Below are 21,995 nucleotides of genomic sequence, written 5' to 3'. Positions count from 1 at the left end.
CCAGCAACATCTCTGATGTAGTTTCAATAATCAAGAGAATAACAGCCAGGTCTTACAATATAAAGACCCGATTATTCTTATAACATTTTGAAACATTTAAGGACTTTGTTTCATAGAAATTACACACACACACACACACACACACACACACACACACACACACACACACACATTTCCTGACTGGTCAGTTTATTATGACTCCATATTTTAGGACTGAAAACAGCAATATCCTACATACTTACATTTGTGCTCATTTTTTCTACTGATCACTTGCTCTCATTATGGAAAACTGCTATAAAAGGAAAAGCAAGAACACGATTATAACAGTATCAAACTGGTCCTTCTGGCTTAAGTCTAAAGGCACACGGCTGTCGGAATAAAGCATTCTTGGGTCTGTTGGACTTGAGGTAAGAGTCACAGTCTACAAGCAATCATGTGGTCACCATTCTATCTCATACACAGACTCGGGAAAAGTAAATTGGGAGACCTTCCGAGTCAAAGAACACAGCTGGGAAACAGGATGGGAAGTTCTCACAATAATGAAGCCAAAGCTTGTCCTCTCAGCTTTTGCCAGATGCAGACCTCCACCTCTGAGTGTGCAGGATCACTCCCCTCTGAGTAGGCTGTGACAGCTCTTTCCAATGAGGACTGACTGGCTTGATGGGCCATCAGACAATCATACCTGAATTCAGAGCTCAAAGCAGCATCAGCGAGTCCTAAGAGATTCTGTCTCCAATAGCAAGTTTCATTCTCGGGGCTTCAGCTCTCAAACATCACATACCCGAAATAACACTTATTGCCCGTAAGCTTCCATAGGTAACACTGCGAGACTAATCACAGAAAACCCACAACATAGTGTGATATCTAAAAGATGGTTTTCAGTTCGACCATTACAGAAAACACTTTTTATCCTGTTTTATTTTTCCAAGGACATGCAAAGATAGTTTCCAACATTCACCTTCAGAAAACCTTGCGTTTCAAATGTTTCTCTCTATCCTCCCTAAGACAGCCGGCAATCTGATATAAGTTGAACATGTGTCATTGTTATAAACATACTCATCATGTTGCACACACACAAGAAATGACATGAAAAGGAAAAAATTGAGAAAAAGAAAAACAAAAACAAGAAACCAAACAACAACAACACAGGTGAAAAATACTGTGCTCCTCTGCTCTACAGTCAGCCTTTGTAGTCCTCTCTCTGGATGCAGATGGCCCCTGCCATCCCAAGCTTATTGGAATCGCCTGGAATCACCTCAGTGTTGAAAAGAGCCAAGTCCCTCCCAGTTGATCATCACATAACCTTGTTGATACTGTGTACAGTGTTCTCTTGCTTCTGCTCACTTCCCTTAGCACCAGTTTCTAAACTTAGACTCCTCTTCCCCACATCTCTTTAAACAGTGGGAACCTCTGTAAGGTGACTCAGTACAACCCATTAAGTTAGCCTTGTGACAATGACAAGGTTTGCCAGCATGCTCCTACGTAAAAATTTCACTTAACATTTTTCACTTGGTTTTCTTCTCATCCTTAAACTAATCCTGGCATAAAGCCCAGTCATTAGAAAACTCTTCTGTATCATAAAAAGATCTGTAGATTCTCATTAATCCCGCTCCTTGTTTGGGACTTTGTTCAGCCATAACAAGTATTTCCAGGGCTGATGGCCTATATACCCTCTCACAACATGGTGTCAAGGACCTTAGCAAGTTTACAAATTGAGGGGAATAGACAAAGACCCAGAGAAGGGGCTGAGCTTCTTGCCCCCCCAGGCACATCCCCTCTAGCCTCAGGCCTGCTGTTGGCTCTGCTCTGTGACACCTCCCCCATCCTGGCAAGGGCTGGGGGCATACATTAATTGGGGAGCATACTTTCATACCTACAGCCAAGTGCTCAGAATAAGCAGCAGTCACCAATTTTACATTTAACGCTATGGCAAGAAGGACAAATATCTGAATTAAGCATCTTACAATGTTCATAAAAAACAGACACGTTGGCTTAGCTGTAACTCCCGCAATTTATAAGCAGGGACACCTAGATGGATTAGTGGATTGAGATAAATGTTAGGGCTCAGAGAGTGCTGGCCTTCGGGCCTGACCCTCCCCCCAACCCCATCTGTAGCTGCTGGTTTGGGGAGATGCTGGGCCAGGGTTTCTAGGGCCCCGCTGCAGTTGCTGCCTCCCCTTTTCTGCCAGATGAGGCAGAATTCAAGTTTTCCTACAATTCTCCAGCATTCTCTTTTCTTAATCTGATCTGAGAAAATGAGGAAACAGAGGAACATTGGCTATGATGATCTTAATTTGTCAACTGCTTTTAAAAACTTTTTAAACTTTTATAAGATGTCATCCTTATTTTAGCTTAATAGAAATTCTTCAGGCTGGTATCTCAGAAATTACAAAGATGTTTCACAATGGGAACTCCCCCATAGGCTCAGGAGCTCTTACCTGCAATGTTAAAATGACTCATTGCCAATCTCCTTAATGAGTGATAGCAAAATCTCCAGAATCTGTTAAGGTGTTTTTTTTTTTTTTTAGCAGTTTCACAACTTTAGTTATCTAGCTTTATATCTGTGGCCCCAACTTGGTCAGTGCTGGGATCACAAAAGACTTTGGATTTTTTTTTTAATCTAATATGGGAGTTAGTGATGCTATTAAATCTTCCCCAATGTTCTTTCTAAGTGAACCCTGAGGACAAAACGGATTTAAAAGCAACTTCTTAGAACCATGTAAATACAATTAATTCCAACCCGTCTAAATGGTTCAAGAAACAGACAATGACTGGGTCCTACCAAATGCATTATATCATATAAATATTGCCTTGATGCAAGCCATACAGAAACAAAAGTAGAGACCAAATTCTATAATGAATATTGATGCAAAAATTTTAAACCACCAAAATACAAAACCTATTACTATGCAAAACACAAGAAACATAGGAATAAATGGGGCTTTCCTAAACCAGTAAATATTATCTGTCTAAAATAAAGAACTAGTGTTATTTGTAATAGAGGCAAGACAGAAGAGTTTGCAATAAAAACAAAAGTAAAGAGAGGATGTGAAAAGGATAATCTCTAAATCAATTAATATTGATAACATGGACTTACTTTAGTATCAGGTTTGAGGTTTCCTTTCCTTTTGAAGACCTAAGCTAGGATAAATATTCTTTAAGTCTTAATTTCCAATTAGATTCACTGAATGAATCTTTTAATAAGCTGTAATAGTAGATAAGTTAGAATGAGCCTAAATATATCTTAAAAGAAATAAAATAACCATTTTTAGTAAGTGACTCCTTTTCAGTGAGCTAAACAGATCCATAGCAGAAATCCTTAAAGAAACACTGAAGAAGACTTTTCAAAAAAATTCACAGAACGATAAAATAAATTCTAAGCCAATGAAGTATTAAATTGAACAGTTACCTTTCCCTAAAATCTCCTCATTACACTCCTGACATGTCCAGCAGCTGACTGTTGTCAATCTCCCTAGACCTCTGTAAAATTGATGAATCATGCCTCATTTTCTGTTATAAAATAAGCTCTGTGACCTTCCAGTTTATCATACACCACTGAGGTCTTAGCTGACCTTATTTAATGGTAATCTGCTGACCTTGCAATTAAATAATTTTCAATAAGAATCAAAAGTTTTTCTTTTGGAGACATTACAGATATTCATGGTCATCACTATAGTTCCATACTGTACCAGAAATGCTTGCTATAGCAGTAACTCAAAAGAAAAGAAATGGAAAGTATAAACAGCAAAGAGGCAAACAATAAATTAAAAAATGTTTTTTACAGATGATATGATTGTTTCCTTAGAGAAAGCTACAGAATCAATGAAAACTTAAATGAAATGTTTACCAATATCAGCAAGACAGGAGAGTGTAAATGAACCCAAGCAAGTTATCAGTATCATATAAATTATCAATAAAATCTAACAGAAAGGTATAAAAAGACAAATTCCATTGACATTATTTATAGTATGAAATAAGTAGAAGTCCACCTGCCAAAACATAGATAGCAATACCATGAACTCAGGTCACTTTTTACACAAATAAAAGCAGCTCTAGATAAGTGGAGAAATATGAATTGTTCATCGCCAGGCCAAAAATGATAACGCTGCCTATATTAATTTACTAACACAATGCAATACAAATCAAAATACCAGAGAATCTCTTGAGAACATTAAAAAAGGATAACACAATTCGTCTGGATGAACAAAAATTAAGACTATCAAGAAAATTAATGGAAAAATTGGGGAGGAAAGGGGCATAGCAGTACCAGATCATAAAACTACATTAGCAAGCCAGTATCATTACAAATATATTATTGAGTAAGAAACAGAAAGACTGACCATAGAAACACATAAGGCACACAACATACAAGAGCAAAAGAGCACATCATCCATTTGTTTGAAAAAGCTAATAATCCCAGCTATGGAAAAATTCACAATTCGATAAAAGCTGCTAGGAAAATTAGCAAGTAGTGTAACAGAATCTTAGGTTGGAAAAAGTTTTCACAGAAAAGACAGAGTGAAACTGAAAATGGGTATATTCCTTGGACATACTGACTAATATCATAAACAGAGAAGCACAGAAGATGGGAAAGAAATCATGACCAAGCAAACGACAGTCAGGTTCAAAAGAAGCAACATGGACAATCTGGCTCACATAAAATTAAAAAGGTTTTCCACAAACTAAATCAATGCAGCTAAATCGAAAAACTTAGGGAGAAGTTTGTGGGGGGGCGGGGGGGAAGAAACGACAACATAGTCCATAACTTTTTTCAATGAATCATTCTGCAGATCCTTTACATAATGTGATTTTACCCACGGATGTGTAAAAAGCTACAAGGGAGGCAGGAAGGAGACTGCCCCTGTGGAGCCAGCACATGGGTCAATGACACATAAAGGCTAGATACAAAGAATCAAGTGCAGGAGAAACACTTTCTTGCAGGGGCCAGCCCCGGGAGAGCCTGGCTGGAACTGATAGGAAGAACATGTCAGGAAGCACAGACATAGAAACCTGTGGCATGGCACAGACGTGGTGCTCCAATGATGGACAAAACACCCAAATGCAGGGGCCAGACTCTCAGGTGGGTGGGTTGTCCTGCATCAGTACTGGAGGTCTTAAGGCAAGCCCAGATCCATCAGTGGTGGTGGCTGTCTCTCTGCAGGTCTGTTCTGCTTTCTGCTGGAGAAGGGTTTTTAAAGGTTTTGGGGGGGGCATTGGTGATAGGAGGCCACAGAGTACCCGAATTGAAGGGCAGGAGCTGAATGAGATCCCAGTATAGAGGTGGTTTGGGAGAATTCCTGGCATAAAATCCAATTTGCATAATAAGAATTGAAATAAAGCAACATCTGTCTGTAGTACATTCAGCTTCTATTGAGTTTTCTCTAGAGGTCTTTTATATTTAAGTTTTCTAAGTCATCTAAATTTTATTACTTTCCTGCACTTTTTTCTTATTTATTTTATGGTTGTATTTGTCTAGGTCACACAGGAAAAGTTGAAGTCCCCTGCCACTATAGTTTGATTGTCTATTTCTTCCTGTAATGAATTTAACTTTTCCTTTAAGAATTTGAATCCTCTTTTCATACTGAATTGACTGTGGTTCCCCTAAACAAGAATTAGGTTGCACACTAATCCCTTCCCCTGAGGCCTAATTTTGCTCTGCATTTTTTGCTGATGTCATGATTGCTTTCTTTATATTTTATCTTTCATATGAGGTATAAAAGTTTCTGCTTTAGCCCTCTATTTTAACTCTGGCTCTCTCTTTCTTTCAAATATATTTCTATTCAAAATACAAATAAAGAAAGAAAAAACAAACACAGTCTGAAGTCTGGTTTCTAATTCATTTTACTGCCCTCTTGCTTTTTTTCATCCCATTAACACAGTCATGTTGTAGCTGATTCTGTTTTTCCTTCTTTCTCTCTTTTTATTCCATTCCTCCGCTAGTTTCTATTTTGCACATGACTACTGCATTCTTTTAACTGCCCAATGTTTATCACCACTTTTTCTTTCTCCTCTCCCATTTGCCTACTTACCTTTAGGGTAAAATAGATTTTTTTTTGACCCATGGAAGAAGTACATATAAATACAGATATAGATATTTCCCCTCTTTCAACCAATTGAGATGTGAGGGAGGTTCAAGAATTGGTCACTCTCCTCATCATCATTTTCCACTCCAAGGCAGAAGCTCTTCCTTGAATGCTTATTGTATGGGATCATTTCCTCCATTATTTATCTCCCTTCTAGCATCTCCCAGGGCATCCATATTTCTCACCTATCTATTTTACATCATCCCCATCCAGATGGTTCAGTTCCAAAACCTCTTTCTAGGTCCAATGCTTCTACCTGCCTAGCAAAGATAAAGTTCTTAGGAGATATGGTTATCATCTTCCCTTTTAGAAGAGTACAGAGTGTATCAATAATGAGTTACTTGAGAGGCCTCTATCATATTTACCTTTGAATGCTGCTTTTGAGTCTTCAATTTGAAAGTCAGATTTTCTTCTCAGCGCTTGTCTTTTCATCAGGAATGCTTCAGCGGCCTCTATTTCATTAAATGTCCAATTTTTCTCTTGCTGTGCTTCCCCAGAGAGGAAGCCCGTAGTAAGTGGGATGTTGCCAGAACGAGTGTCTCCTGCCACAGAGATCTTGTCCGCTGAGTGATGTCAGTCTAGATGTGTTTCCATAGAGAGCAATCCTGAAGTAACGGGTGTAAGACAGAAACTGGAAAGCCTCTCTGGGCAAAGGGAAACAAGGTGAGGTCTCAGACCGTACTGGACGGACCATAGAGCCCACCATTGTTTCTCTCAAAGGTTGGTTTCTTTGCCCAGAAGGCCTTCCCAGTCTCTCTCTTACACCACAATGTTCCCAGAGAGAGTGTCTTCCTCCACAATTGTCTTTTCCTCTGAGTTCTGAGAGTAGTAGTAACTAAAAGGTTCTCATAGAGTATGTCTTCACCCATCAGCATTTCATCCACAGAATATTCTGATGTTAGATGTGCTTCCCCTGAGAGTAAGCCAGTAGTAATTGAAAGGTTCTCAGAAAGATTATCTCCTCCATCCACAAGTGTCTTTTCCTCAGAATCTTCAGAGATCAGAAGTTCTTCAACCCAGAACGAAGCTCCAGAAAGAGGAGTGCTTCCAGAAAGATTATCTCCTACCACAAGTGTCTTTTCCTCTGAATATTCAGAGATTAGAAGTGCTTTAAGAAAGAAGAAGCTCCAGAAAGAGGAGTGTTCGCAGAAAGATTATCTCCCATAGAAGGTATCGTTTCAGTCATGTTTAGAGCTCAGAAGTGCTTCGAGAGAGAGTGAGCCTGCAGAAATGGGAATGCTTCCAGAAAGATTATCTCCTCCATCCACAAGTGTCTTTTCCTCTGAATATTCAGAGATTAGAAGTGCTTTAAGAAAGAAGAAGCTCCAGAAAGAGGAGTGTTCACAGAAAGATTATCTCCCATAGAAGGTATCGTTTCAGTCATGTTTAGAGCTCAGAAGTGCTTCGAGAGAGAGTGAGCCTGCAGAAATGGGAATGCTTCCAGAAAGATTATCTCCTCCATCCACAAGTGTCTTTTCCTCTGAATATTCAGAGATTAGAAGTGCTTTAAGAAAGAAGAAGCTCCAGAAAGAGGAGTGTTCGCAGAAAGATTATCTCCAATAGAAGGTACCGTTTCAGTCATTTTAGAGATCAGAAGTGCTTCGAGAGACAGTGAGCCTGCAGAAATGGGAATGCTTCCAGAAAGATTATCTCCTACCACAAGTGTCTTTTCCTCTGAATATTCAGAGATTAGAAGTGCTTTAAGAAAGAAGAAGCTCCAGAAAGAGGAGTGTTTGCAGAAAGATTATCTCCCATAGAAGGTATCGTTTCAGTCATGTTTAGAGATCAGAAGTGCTTCGAGAGACAGCGATCCTCCAGGAATAGGAATGTTCCCAGAAAGATTATCTCCTACCACAAATATCTTTTCCTCTCTGGATTATATAGTTGTGTTGATTTTTTTCATTCCTAAAACACAAAATACCATTCATCACATGGCATGACTCTCAGGAGGCACAAGGAGAGGGAGGGATACGTGGGATACTGTGATGTAAGAAACAGAAAACAGCCTTGCATATTTTTATCTATAATGTATTAATGAAAAAGTAGGGAGGAGGAACAAAAAGGATTTTTCATGCAGCGTGATTCCTTCCACCTCTGCAGCTTCAGCATCTGGGCTTGGCTTGAGACCTCCAGCACTAAGAGGGGAGCCTTTTGGTGGCTCTGCCCACTTATCCTCCGGTCTGGCATCTGCTTGTGTGTCTCCTGTCCATCCACGCTCAGGTGTCATGTGTCTTTCCTCAGTCCACATGTTACCTGTCCTCTCCTTTGTGGGGTGGTGGCTGGCTACACCTGCCTGGTCCCAAGCCTGCTCTTGCTTCTCAGTGCCCGAGGTCCATGTGTCCTTGAATCATCTCCTGACCCCCACCCTTCCCAGACTCATGACTCCCTTCCTGTCTCCTTTTCTCCCTTGAAGCCAAGTCTGGGGGTAAATTCACTTTACTTTAAAATTGCTCCACTAAAGCTTTACCCAACAGTCCACTTACAGAAAGCGAGAACTATCTATAGTTGGTAAAAATAGATGGCATAAATCTAAAGCAGTTTGGCAGAATTTTGATAGAAGATCAATACCTCATACCACAGAGTAAATTGAACTATAAGAGAATACATGGTTTAGCTATGATAAATGAAAGAATAAACTGACACCTGAGGAAAATTATGAATAACTGTAATCACTAATAATTATTTTAGCTTAAACCTCCAACTCATTAATGTATTCATTCAGTCAAGAGCTATGGATTTACTCCTCCAATGTGCTGGGCACATACAAAGGCACATGGGCTAAGTAACAAACAACAAGCACATGCACATCATAGTGCTAGGTTCTGGAGATGCAAACACTCTTAAAGACACAGTCCCTAACAAGACAAGCTTAGGTTCTAACAAGACAGAAAATGTATAAATGTACATGAAGAATAAATACAAATGCAAAATGCACGGAGTCTGGGAGCAAGGCTTATAGCAGTTGGAATCAAGAAAGGCTTCATGATGTAGTTGATGCTTGAACTGTGTCTTAAGAACTAAGGCTAGAGGGCCAGTTTCAAAGTCAGGAAGGCTGCAATCTTGCTTTCGACCCATGCCAGCAGCCTGACCACGGTCACGGCATCTGACCTCTTAGCGCCTCAGACAACTCTAAGATCAGGGACCCAGTCAGATGGGTAGTCAGTCTTACTGAAGAGGCAGAAAGAGCAAGGAATGCTTGACTTGGAAACTCTGACTTGTCCTTGCCCAAGGTCACATGCTTACTAAGTGCCTGAGGCTGGCTTTGAGCAGAGGTCTTCCTGACTCCAGGCCCAGGGCTCTTACCCTTGAACCACCTAGATGGAATCCCCAGAAAACTGCTGTGAAGCCATTGTTGAGGAGGATGCCATGCAGCCAGGGAAGGATAAAGAAAGAGCTCATTGCCAGTGCACTGAAGTTCTGCAGGTTCTCCGTCCCTTCTAAAGTCACCATCTGCCCTGCGGAAAAACTCTAGCTGTTCTGCCTGAGATAGGACCTTCCCAAATGTCTTTGTGTGGTAGATGCAAGGGAATATCAGCAGGACCTAAATTCCACACAGAATGCAAACTACCTTTAATGTAAATAGGAAGAAAAGTTCCAAGTAACCCAAAGGAAAACTTGTTCTTGATCGCCAGTCACTCTGGCTTTTCACCTTTGGTGTCCTGCTCCTAGCTAATAGCTTCCCTGGCCCAGTGCATATTTGGGGTTCTATCAGTCTCTCCTGTAACAGTCACAGGGGTGGTCTCGTGTGTACATTTTCTTATACAACACAATTTGCCCCAGTAATCCTGAGAAACTGAAAGATATATTCCATGCTGCTGAGGTCTGCTTCTTCCTGTGGAATCCACTACCTTCCCATTGTGGCGTACTCTAATTTGGGCCATTCCTTGGCTAGTCTGTGTCCTTCCAAGGTTGTTTCCTCTCAAATATAGATAGGAGAGACTCGGGAAAACCATCTCAGCATTGAGTTTAATTAGCCCAGGCTGGCACCAAAATGGGGGAGACTTGTTAAGACTTGATAAGGGTCACACAATTTGTAAGTATGGGAGGCGGGATTTGAACTCAGTTGTTTCTGATTCTACGCACTGGAGAACAGAGCAAGAGGTTGGCTTATGAAGCAGTGGGATATCTTTTAAGGGTCCCTGTAACCTATGAGGCTTGGACTCCCACTTTCCCTGACTCTAACAAGTCAAATCTCTCTCTCTCTCTCTCTCCCTCTCTCTTTCTCTCTCTGTATTTCTCTCTCTTCCTCACAAACACACACACATGCTCCTGGATTAGCTTTAATATTCATTTCAACTAGATTTTGCCTCCATTCACAGGTATAAAATTAAATCAACAAATGTTGAGCATCTGTGGTGTGTTTCATCTTATGTGTTGGGTTTGTATGAGATGGGGTAGCTGTGGAAGGTCCCCCTGAAATGTTTCATGTTACAAGTGGGGATTCATGAATCAGCTGGTTAATGGGCACACTTGGGAAGTCTAGAGGCAAGGCCTTGAGAAGCAGCAAGCCAAGGCCCAAGCTCCTTACTCTCAATTTAAAAAACTTGGGACAGTGCCCACTATACCCCAAGAGCAAAGCTCCACTTTCAAAGTGACAACATAGGCTGGAAAACTGCACCAAACTAATTGCCTGACTGTAGGAAGCTACTGTGGTGTCAGGGAAGATCAAAACACAAAATCAGATGATCATAATGATGCCAGAACGTCTACATGTGAAGCCTCAAATTGATATATGCAGGAATTGGTCTCAGGCAAAAACAGACCTACTGAAAGGACTCCAAAAGCAGTTTTAAAATATGTAAGAGAAGTAAAAGAAAAATGTGCAGGAGAAATGAGAGATATTAACAAGAAAAGTTAACATTTTGTTTAAAAAAACACAAAAATTTGGACAGACATATACCAAAATTCACCGATGAATACAAACTTAAAAAGTAGAATTTGCCAGATGGAAAAGGAGGAGCAAAAATTCAATGAAGAAAACAACGCCTGGGGAAGAGTGTGGGAAGATGGCAGAATAGGTCAGAACATTCACCAACAAAAGAAAATTGAACTGCTGAGCTAATATAGACAAGTGACAAAAACATAAAACTTGGGGGAGAATAAGGGTATCCTAGGACAACCAGAGAAGTCCAGAAGAAGAATCCCAGTTTGGAGGATTAAGCAGTATAAACATCTCCAGGCCAGCTCCCCTGAAAAAATCCCTGGGGCTTGCTGGGTTCCAGGTGGCCTCAGCCCCAATCAAGGGGACTTTTACTTCCTGGGACAGCATGTGGGTGTCTGAGGCCAGGAAGGAGGGAAGGGAAAAGCACACGCCCCCTGAGGGCAGAAGCAGGGGCACAGGGTAGCTGCTGGCTGGCTGACGGGATGGTGGAGTTCTTGGGTTTTGGGTTCCAAGTCAGAGGGGAAACCTGAAAGAAGATCCAGAGACAGAGGCCCCAGCTCCCCCTCTCAGATCTAGGTGATGACACAATTACTGTTTCTTATTTTCAAAAAGAACAAAGAAAGGAGAAACAATCCAACTATAGAAATCGGAAAGATTAGAATCTATCATTAGAGGGGGATACTGAGAGGGAAAAGCTTTCCTTACCCCAAAGGGTAATGATAAATGGCTACTGTCCAAAAAGAATTTGTAGAAGAATTCAAAGAGGACTTTAAAAATCAAATGAGAGAGATTGAGGAAAAACTAAAAAAAAAAATAACAAGAATCCAACAAAATACAGAGGATTATTAAAAGAAAGTCAACCAATTTGAAAGGGTGATCCAGAGGGTTTTTTTCCTTTGTTTGTTTTTTGCTGAGGCAATTGGGGTTAAGTGATTTGCTCAGGGTCACAGAGCTAGGGAGTGTTAAGTATCTGAGGCCAGATTTGCACTTGGGTCCTCCTGACTTCAGGTCTTGTGCTCTATCCACTGAGTCACCTAAGAGAGCCAGAATTTTAAAGAAGGAAGTGACTCTTTGAAACTCAGAATTTGGCAAGGGGAAGTCAGTGAAGTTATGAGAGACCAAGAAATAATAAAACAAAATATTGTCATGATGTAGGAAACAAGTTGGTAGATTTAGAAAAAAAAAAGACTTGAACTCATGATGGATGATGTCCAATTTCAGAGAAACAGAGAACAAACAAGCATGGCACAGTCTTACATAGATATACATAAATGTATACGTATATGTGAGTTTGATCATACAGGTCTAGATACATTTATTCATATACTTATATAAATGTGTATATGTACATACGTATTTGTGTATTTGTATACAAATATATCAGCACTTAATTGTAGCCTTCTTGGGGGCTATCGATGGCAAAAAGGGGGGAAAAGAATACTGTGAAAAGTACATTGCGAAACCTAAAAGAAAGCAAAGAATAGATGGATAGTTCTGAATAAAATATGTACTATTAATTATATATGATTTCTTGAACCGAAATCTATTATTTCACATTTTGAGTCCTCTCTTGTTCTTTTGTGCACATGACAATATTTTTCTATTTTGTTTTTCTTTTACTTTTTAATCTGTTTTAATAAATGAATAAATATATTAAAAAGAAAAAAAAATTAGAGTAGTGTTTTAATGAAATAGTTTAGGTATAGAAGAACACAGTATTAAATGACCATAATACTCTACTGATTGAGAAATACAGAGATCCCTGCTTTTTGAAAAACAGCATACTATTTACAAAAAATTCTGGGGAAAACTGGAAAGCAGTATGGCAGAAACTAAGTGTAGTTCAACCCCTTACACCATGTACCAAGGTGTTTGTCCAAAGGAATAGAAATTTGGCCCCATTAACCTCGAAGCATGTTTTTGAGTCTGGAGGCTGGATATTACTTTGGTCTCTTGCTCACTTATTTTATATTTGAAAAACAAACTGGGATATTGAACTCTTCTGTTCCATCTAGTTCATTAATGGTTTCTTGAAAGAGAGTTTAGAAAAAAACAGAATTTGATAAACCTCATTGGAATTCAGATGGAGGTACTTGACAAAGCCAAATCACTCTGGCTTTCACTGAGTGTCCCATAGTAGATGTTAGCCTAAGCTTCACTTGATCATTTTTTCGGTTTTAATGGCTCAGACTGAGTGTAAAGCACTCAGTCTTTTTGTTTGTTTCTTTTGGCCAGAAATTCTGAGGGTCTTCCCTTCAAACATCATCATCATCATCATCATCGAGTCGGCAAAGTAGGGCATCTTTTGTCTCATTTCTTACCTAGCCTTAAATCACTAAATTGCTGCTTCCTCGGAACAAGTGAGACATGGGAAAAGCCTTAGCTTAAACAGACTAAGATCTCCCACTGTCTACGGGTCATGGCCAGGCTGCCTGACCTATGTCTTGCCACTGGACTCAGCTGACTCTGGAGCAAAGAGTGAGACTGGTGACCTTGCCCAGCTCTGCCTCACCTAAATGCAATTCACTTGAAAGTCTTGAGCCTCTATATGTCATTGGTCCTCTTCCAGAAAGAAGGATGAACAACACAATGAAAACAACAAGGTAAGACCAAAATAGATGATTTAGACATAAAGGGAGACACCCTAAGCAAATTAGGAGAGCATCCCTTCTGGGATGTAATTTTGGAATCATGCAAAGAAAGTAACAAAAATATCCAAGCCTTCAATACAAATAATAGAAGGCACCAATAAGAAAACAAACCCCTTATTTTGGAAAAAAATATTTATAATAGCCCTTTTTATGACAGCAATTTATTGGAAACAAAGTAGATGTTCTCAAGTGGATAATGGCCAGACAAGGCATGGAAACAAATGTTGTGGAATATTACAATGTTGTCATAATAAATGAAGAGTGTGTTGAGGAGAGAGAAGCAGAGAAAGGTCTCGGTGAAACGATGCAAAGTGAAGTAGGCAAAGCCAAGAAAACATTATGTATGTATGTGTATATATATATATATATATATACACATATATATGTATATATACCTGGTAAAGAAAATCAATTTAAATTCAAAGAATGACAAAGCAAAACCTGGAAAGTACCTGTAAGAAAACATTAAAGACTGAAAAGGATACATGAGAAGACACCATCACCTGACCTCTTCCAGGAGATGGAAGGTCCACAGGTGTTACAGCTTTTCCCAAATGCATCAACAGCTGGGCTCACCTTTTTTTTCCCTCCCTTAAACAAAAAAAAAATGAAATTTGTTACATGCAATGGCACTCACTGGGAGAGGGCAGAATCTATGGGATACCCTTGTGATGTAAGAAAAAGAAAACATCAATAAATATTTTTGTAAAAGAGCTCAAGTATCTCAAGGACATAATGAATGGAGGGAAGGAGGAAAGGAAGGGTTGGGGATTAATAATTTTCAGGAAAAGATCTCAAACTATACTAAGAAATCAAACATTTTGAAACCAATTGTTGTTTGGTCCTGTCTGCTGTTTCCTGACCTTATTTTTGGTTTTCTTGGCAAGGATATTGGAAGGATTTGCCATTTCTTTCTGTAGTTCATTTGATATATGAGGAACTGAGGTAAACAGGGTTAAGTGACTTGCTGAGAGTACCATAGTTAGTAGGTAGCTGAAGCCTGAGCTCAGGAAGATGATTCTCTCTGATTTCATGCCCGGTAGAATACATAGGCGCCCAGAAAATATGAACTTCGTGAAAATTGAAACATTGATCAATGGAAAAGATAATGTGTGCGATGTACATAAGTAAACACAATAAAATTAGTTAGTGTATAGGAAATCCAAAGAGAACAGGTGGTGGGTCACGGAACAACACACTATTTCATTTTCAATAATGGGATAAGGAAAAAGCAGTTTTCCAGAAATTTGATAGCTCATGAACACCTCACACCAACTATTGCATTAAACTACAAATGGATATATGAATTAGATGTAAAAATCTATAGCAAATTAGAAGAGCAAAGAGATTACTTTTCACATCTATGGATAGGGAAAGAGATTATGACAGAACAAGGAACAGAGAAAATCACAAGAAAACAAAAGATGATTAATTCTGTTTCTATAAAGTTGCCCAAAGTCCTAATGAAGTTAAAATGTGAAGGGAAACACTTACCTGAGGAAAAAGACCTTTGTAGCAAAAACCTCTATGGGTGGTTGTGTATGCAAGATATAGAAGAAACGGATTCCAATTTCCAGGATTAAGAATCATTCTCCTCTAGGTCAAAAGATAAGTACAGAAAATTTTCAGAGGAAGAAATCTAAGCTCTCAACAGCCTTATGACAAAATACTCCCAAAGCCCTCATCAGGAGAGAAGCCGCCATGAAACAATTCTCTTCTCCCCATCCGAGGAGGGGAGAGAGGGAGTGTCCCCAAAGGTTTCTCTCTGCCTGCGTATGCCACACCCCACCCATCCCACGAACCCCCATTTTTCCAAACAGAGCCCTGAGCCGGCACGAAGCACCAGGCAGGTGCAGGCACTCCCACGCACACTCCCCCCCACCCCCACCCACTCCTCCACACGGACAAAGACACAGACACGCCCAGGATGATCTTAGCTACCTCCACATCACACACATAGACAGACAAAGGTGTCGATGCTCCCAGGACCTTGTAGCCACCCTTACGACATACGGGGCACGAAGAAAAGCCAGTTGGGGAGGAAGGGGCTTCATGGAAAGGCTGCAATGAGACAAGAAGGAAGGGAGGGGCTGAGGCAGGAGCAGGGAGGGACACCTACCTCACTCACTGCGGCTTAGGCTCCTCAGGACCCTCAGGATGGGTCCGTCCGGAAGATGAGGGTAAGATGGGGGTAACGGAGGGGATCGCTGTCAAGGCGGAAAAGTAGGGAACTGGAAGAGGGGCGCACAGACCTCCATCCGCTCCACTCCCAGCACATCCTCATCTCCAGACAAAAGAGACTTACAGAAATGGAGATTGGGAAGGGGCGGTCCTGTGACGTCACCGGGGGGGCTGGTCTCCTCCCAGAGCATAGGGCGAAGGGAGGAGAGAGCAGTGTACAGGATAGCACAGGGAGCTCTGGGATTTCAGACCCAGAATAGTTGTGAAAGCCACAGCTGCAAGTCATTTCTCTCGGCTCTCAATACCCTGCCCCACTAGGGAAGGGGACCACAGTGCACCTTACGCTTGGAGATGGTTTGGGCGCTGACCAGGGTCCTAGGTTCCCAAGGCCAGGCGGCTGGAGCTTGAAGCAGAAGACTAAGCTTGTGGTGGTTGAGGGGCCGCTCTTCAAAAAAAAAAAAAAAAAAAAAACTGGGAGGGGGAGAATACATTGCAAAGAAGAAAGGTCAAGGAAGGGGGATCCTGGGCTCCACTGAAAGGAAGAGCACAATAGCTCAGCAGCATCTGCAAAGCCCCAGTCCTCGAACGGGACTTGGATTCCTGACAGCCCCCAGAGCAGAAGCGGAACGGGGTGGTCTGGGGGAAGGGCGGCTCTGAGCCTCTTTTGTCCCGGTCTGAGGAGACAGAGATCAGAACGGGCGAGAAGGGACAGAGAGCCACCAAGGCACACATGTGCATCTGCCCCCCCCCCCATTTATGTGTGCATATTCTGCACTGAATATTAGGCAACGGAAACCTTCCAGAGCCTGGACAAAAGGGAGCCACATCCTGCTTTCTGGCTCAATCTCCTCTACCATGTGACTTCATAAATTTCTTTTTAAAACAATTAGTGAAAATCGGATCCAGAAGAGTCAGTCATTAAAATTCCGGCAGATAAAAACTGCTGGGATAACTGGAAATTAGTATGGCAGAAATTAGGCATGGACCCACACTTAACACCATATACCAAGATAAGATCAAAATGAGTCCAAGAACGAGATTATAAATAAATTAGAGGAACATAGGATAGTTTATCTCTCAGACTTGAGGAGGGGAAAGAAATTTGTGACCAAAGATGAACTAGAGACCATTACTGATCACAAAATAGAAAATTTTGATTATATCAAATTCAAAAGCCTTTGTACAAACAAAACTAATGCAAACAAGATTAGAAGGGAAGCAACAAACTGGGAAAACATCTTCACAGTTAAAGGTTCTGATAAAGGTCTCATTTCCAAAATATATAGAGAACTGACTCAAATTAATAAGAAAACAAGCCATTCTCCAATTGATAAATGGTCAAAGGATACGAACAGACAATTTTCAGATGAGGAAATTGAAACTATTACCACTCATATGAAAGAGTGTTCCAAATCACTATTGATCAGAGAAATGCAAATTAAGACAACTCTGAGATACCACTACACCCCTGTCAGATTGGCTAAGATGACAGGAAAAAATAATTATGAATGTTGGAAGGGATACGGGAAAACTGGGGCACTGATGCATTGTTGGTGGAGTTGTGAACGAATCCAACCATTCTGGAGGGCAATCTGAAATTATGCCCAAAAAGCTATCAAACTGTGCATACCCTTTGATCCAGCAGTGTTACTTCTGGGCTTATATCCCAAAGAGATACTAAAGAAAGGAAAGGGACCTGTATGTGCCAAAATGTTTGTGGCAGCCCTGTTTGTAGTGGCTAGAAACTGGAAATTGAATGGATGCCCATCCATTGGAGAATGGCTGGGTAAATTGTGGTATATGAAGGTTATGGAATATTATTGTTCTGTAAGAAATGACCAGCAGAATGAATACAGAGAGGCTTGGAGAGACTTACATGAACTGATGCTAAGTGAAATGAGCAGAACCAGGAGATCATTATACACTTCAACAACGATATTGTATGAAGATGTATTCTGATGGAAGTGGATTTCTTTGACAAAGAGACCTAACTCAGTTTCAATTGATAAATGATGGACAGAAGCAGCTACATCCAAAGAAAGAACACTGGGAAATGAATGTGAATTATTTGCATTTTTGTTTTTTTCCCGGGTTATTTTTACCTTCTGAATCCAATTCTCCCTGTGCAACAAGAGAACTGTTCAGTTCTGCAAACATATACTGTATCTAGGATATACTGCAACATATCTAACATATATAGGACTGCTTGCCATCTAGGGGAGGGGGTGGAGGGAGGGAGGGGAAAAATTGGAACAGAAGCGAGTGCAAGGGATAATGTTGCAAAACAAAAACTACCCTGGCATGGATTCTGTCAATATAAAGTTATTATAAAATAAAAGAAAATATATAAAAAAGAAAAGAAAAGAAAAGAAAAAAAATAAAATAAAATTCTGGCACCATGTGTCAGGCACTGAGCTAAGTAAATGCGAGAAACATAAAGGCAAAAGGCCATCTCTGTGCTAAAGGAGCTAAGTTATGGGGCAAATAACATGCAAACAACTTTGGAGAATCATTCTATGTACAGGATGCAGTGGAAGTAATAAGCAGTGGGAAGGAGCTAGAATTTGGGGGGTCAAGGAAGACTTACTGTAGAAGATGGAATTTTATCTGTGGCATTAAAGATGCCAAGAAAGCCAAGAAAGGGAGATAAAAGGTGATAACATTGAAGGTAGTGGGTACAGCCAGGGAAAATGCTCTAACTCAAGGGAAATTGTACATTTCCCTTTCTTGATTCCTGTATTTCTTGAAGGCTCAAATGATCAGCAGTGCAATTCAAGATATTATTAGCTACATGGCACAGCACAGAAAGCACAAAGCCAAGCTGTCTCACAATTCCCCTTGAGGGGAAAGGGAGCATCTCATGAAGTTAGGGCATGCCTTTAGCTTAGCATGAAAGGCACTTAGCACCCCACAAGAGTTAGATATAAGGAGAAGTAGGGTTGAAAATAGTGGATTTAGGGGAACTGCCTCATCACATGGAGCAGGGGTAAGGAGAAAGATACCATGAGGCAGATTGCCCCATGGACCCAAAGGGGGACAATAGCCATGGGATAGCCCATAAATAGATTTGATAGGGAAAATTTAACCTCAGGGACAAGAAATTACTTGGATTTCTGATGGGAAGTGGCAAGATGAGACTGCTCTAGAACTCTACAGAGAGTGTACCTCAGGGTCTGACATAATCTAGACTTCTGACTGGGTAACCTCCTCAAAGGGTGGGACCATAGAGCTAAACTGATTTCTATTCTTGCTTGCCTAGGGAATAACGTTTCTCACTTCCTCTTCATACCCAACATTGAAGACTTCATCAATATCATTAGTAAATCAGGTGAGGAAGGAAAAATGTACCTGTTAGATCTGTGAATAAGAGAAGACATAGAAGGATTTATACAAACTGATGCAAAGTGAATGAGCAGAAGTAGGAGAACTCTGTTCACAGTAGCACCGATATTGTATGATGATCTACTCTGAACAACTTAGCTGTTCTAAAGAATACCATGATCCAAAACAATTTTGTAAGACTTAAGTTTAAAGGTGGTGCCCATCCCCAGAGAAAGTACTGGTAGAGCCTGAAACAAATGAAAAATACTTTTTATTTACTTTCTTTTTTTTTTTTCCTTGGGGTTTTGTCTAGAATGCATCTCCAAAAATGGTTTCCACAAAAATGTATATTTGCCTGATTTTACATGTATAACCTATGTTATGTTACTAGTCTTCTCTACTGAAGGAGAGGGTAGGGAGAGAGATAATGTAGAAGAGAAAATTTAGGAGGTGAAGAATGCCCTAAAATTTCATATGTATTTGGGAAAAATAAAAATATTTAATTTGGGTGGGTAAATTTTGAGACTGATCATATATAGAAGCAAACAAAATCAAAGTGTTTAATACATCCAGGAGGTGGCTGAAGCATGATGGGGTAAAGGGTGGGATTAGGATAGCAAAGAACCCATGGTGTGATTTTTTTAAAAAGGTGATGAGATAATGGAAAAGTAGTTTGCCCGAAATAGGACACAAACACCATACAGTCCCCATCGAATTGAACTACAAAAAAGATACAAGAATTAGATACAAAAGGGGAATCAAGTGTAAATTAGAGGAGTAAGGAAGAAATTGATTTTCACCTCTATAAATGGGGAGAGGAATAGGGATATAAAGAAGTTTTAGGATGAACATGATTACAGTAAATAAAGTGGATAACGCTTCATCTATAAAACCACAATGTTTTTGCACAAACAGATTGAATGCAGGTCAAATGAGAAGAGTTCAAGAAGGGGGAAAAATAAACCTCTGAAGTAAAGTTTTCTAAGGACTGGTGTAGATGCAAGATTTAGAAGAAACTGATTCCAATTTCCAGGACTAAGATGCATTTTTACAATAAGTCAAAGTTTACACACAGGAAGAATTCAAAGGAATGAATCCATGCTATTGATAACCCTATGATAACAGCTCCAGATCCCTCAAAATGGAAACAGCCCATTCACCATGTACTGATTGAAACCAGAAAAAAAAGCAAACAAACATTAAAGGACACTGAACGACAAAGCTGGTGTGGAGAAGGAGAGAATAGAATTTCTAGACTGTCTCCTTGCTCCCCAGTCCCAAGGCCAATCCAAGGATGGGAAGAAGGGAGGAAGAAAGAATGGAATCACACACTTGAAGAAAGGAAGGAGGCAGTGTCCACAAAGGCTCTCCCTGCTGCCTCTACCACACTGAAGGACCTCCTAAGGGTGCCTTCCAAAGATAAGAGATCAGGGCAGGCTGAAAACCCCGGGCAGGAGGGAACACCCCACACATACAGAGACACACACAGATACACATGATCTCACCTACAAACACAACAGAGGCATGAAAATGTATTAATACTCCCATGATATCCCGCCCAGCTCCACACCCATCCCCATGGGCACTAAGACAAGCCAACTTGTGGTGGGGGAAATTCAGGAAAAAGATGAAGAAGGAACAGAAGAGAATATAAAGGGTGGAGGCAGATTGACAGGAAGGGCAGTGGCAAGAGGAGGGGGAGACTTGCCTTATAGATGTTTAGACACAAAAGTGCAGGAATTTCTGGGATTTCTCAGGCAGGGTCGGGTGTGTGTCTTGGGGGATGGAAGATTAGGGATTGGGGGCAGGCAGATCTCCAGCTGCACACAGCTCCCACCCCCTCCTCTTCTTACTATGCCAATCCTCCTCCTCCTCCTCCATCTCTGACAAAGATTGCTGTAAGGGTTTCTTTCCACATAGAACAGAAGGAGGAGGGAGATGAGAGGGGAGGGGCTCTTGAAGTATGTCAATGAACAGTGGCAACTCCCTCCCAATCATTTCTCTCAAGTGCCATTACCCAGCCTGGCCAGGGGAGGGGACCCCAGTTTATCATCTACCTGGAGGTAGGCTCAAGGCAGAGCACGATCCTAGATTCTCCAAGGAAGGGTTGGGGGGAGGGGTCTTGGGAGCTCAGCTTCATTTCTCCAGGCGGGCAAAGACAAAGCCTTGCCAGGGATGCGGATGGGCACCAGTGTCCCGTGGCATGGGCAAATATCTGCCTATTCCCTTGATAGATTCGTCTGTTTTCCTGAAATTAATCTCTATAGCATCTCTTTTTTTGTCAGTTAATAAACATTTATTAAGTGTCTATTATGTGCCAGGCAGTATAGTAAGCACTGGAAATACAAAGTGAAGTAAAAGACAGCACCAGTTTGTGTGAGACAGTGACCACAAATAGAGGTTTCTAAGAGCCAGAGCAGAAAGCAGTTTAATCAGTTCCTACAGGAAAAGGGCATCTCCTCCACCAGCAGAGCTGAGGTAAAGTACAGGCAACCGAGGAGGTTTTTTTATACACTGAACTTGGGCCTCAGCTGTCCCTGAATTAGTATCAAGTCTCACCATCTGTCATGAGAATCCATATAGTCCATGCTGCTGAGGTCTGCTTCTTCCTGTGGAATCCACTACCTTCCCATTGTGGCGTACTCTAATTTGGGCCATTCCTTGGCTAGTCTGTGTCCTTCCAAGGTTGTTTCCTCTCAAATATAGATAGGAGAGACTCGGGAAAACCACCTCAGCATTGAGTTTAATTAGCCCAGTCTGGCACCAAAATGGAGGAGACTTGTTAAAAGACCTGATAAGGGTCACACAATTTGTAAGTATGGGAGGCAGGGTTTGAACTCAGTTGTTTCTGATTCTACGCACTGGAGAACAGAGCAA

The sequence above is a fragment of the Antechinus flavipes genome, chromosome X, assembly GCF_016432865.1.
Source record: "Antechinus flavipes isolate AdamAnt ecotype Samford, QLD, Australia chromosome X, AdamAnt_v2, whole genome shotgun sequence".
NCBI lineage: Eukaryota > Metazoa > Chordata > Mammalia > Dasyuromorphia > Dasyuridae > Antechinus > Antechinus flavipes.
This window is presented reverse-complemented; position numbering follows the sequence as displayed.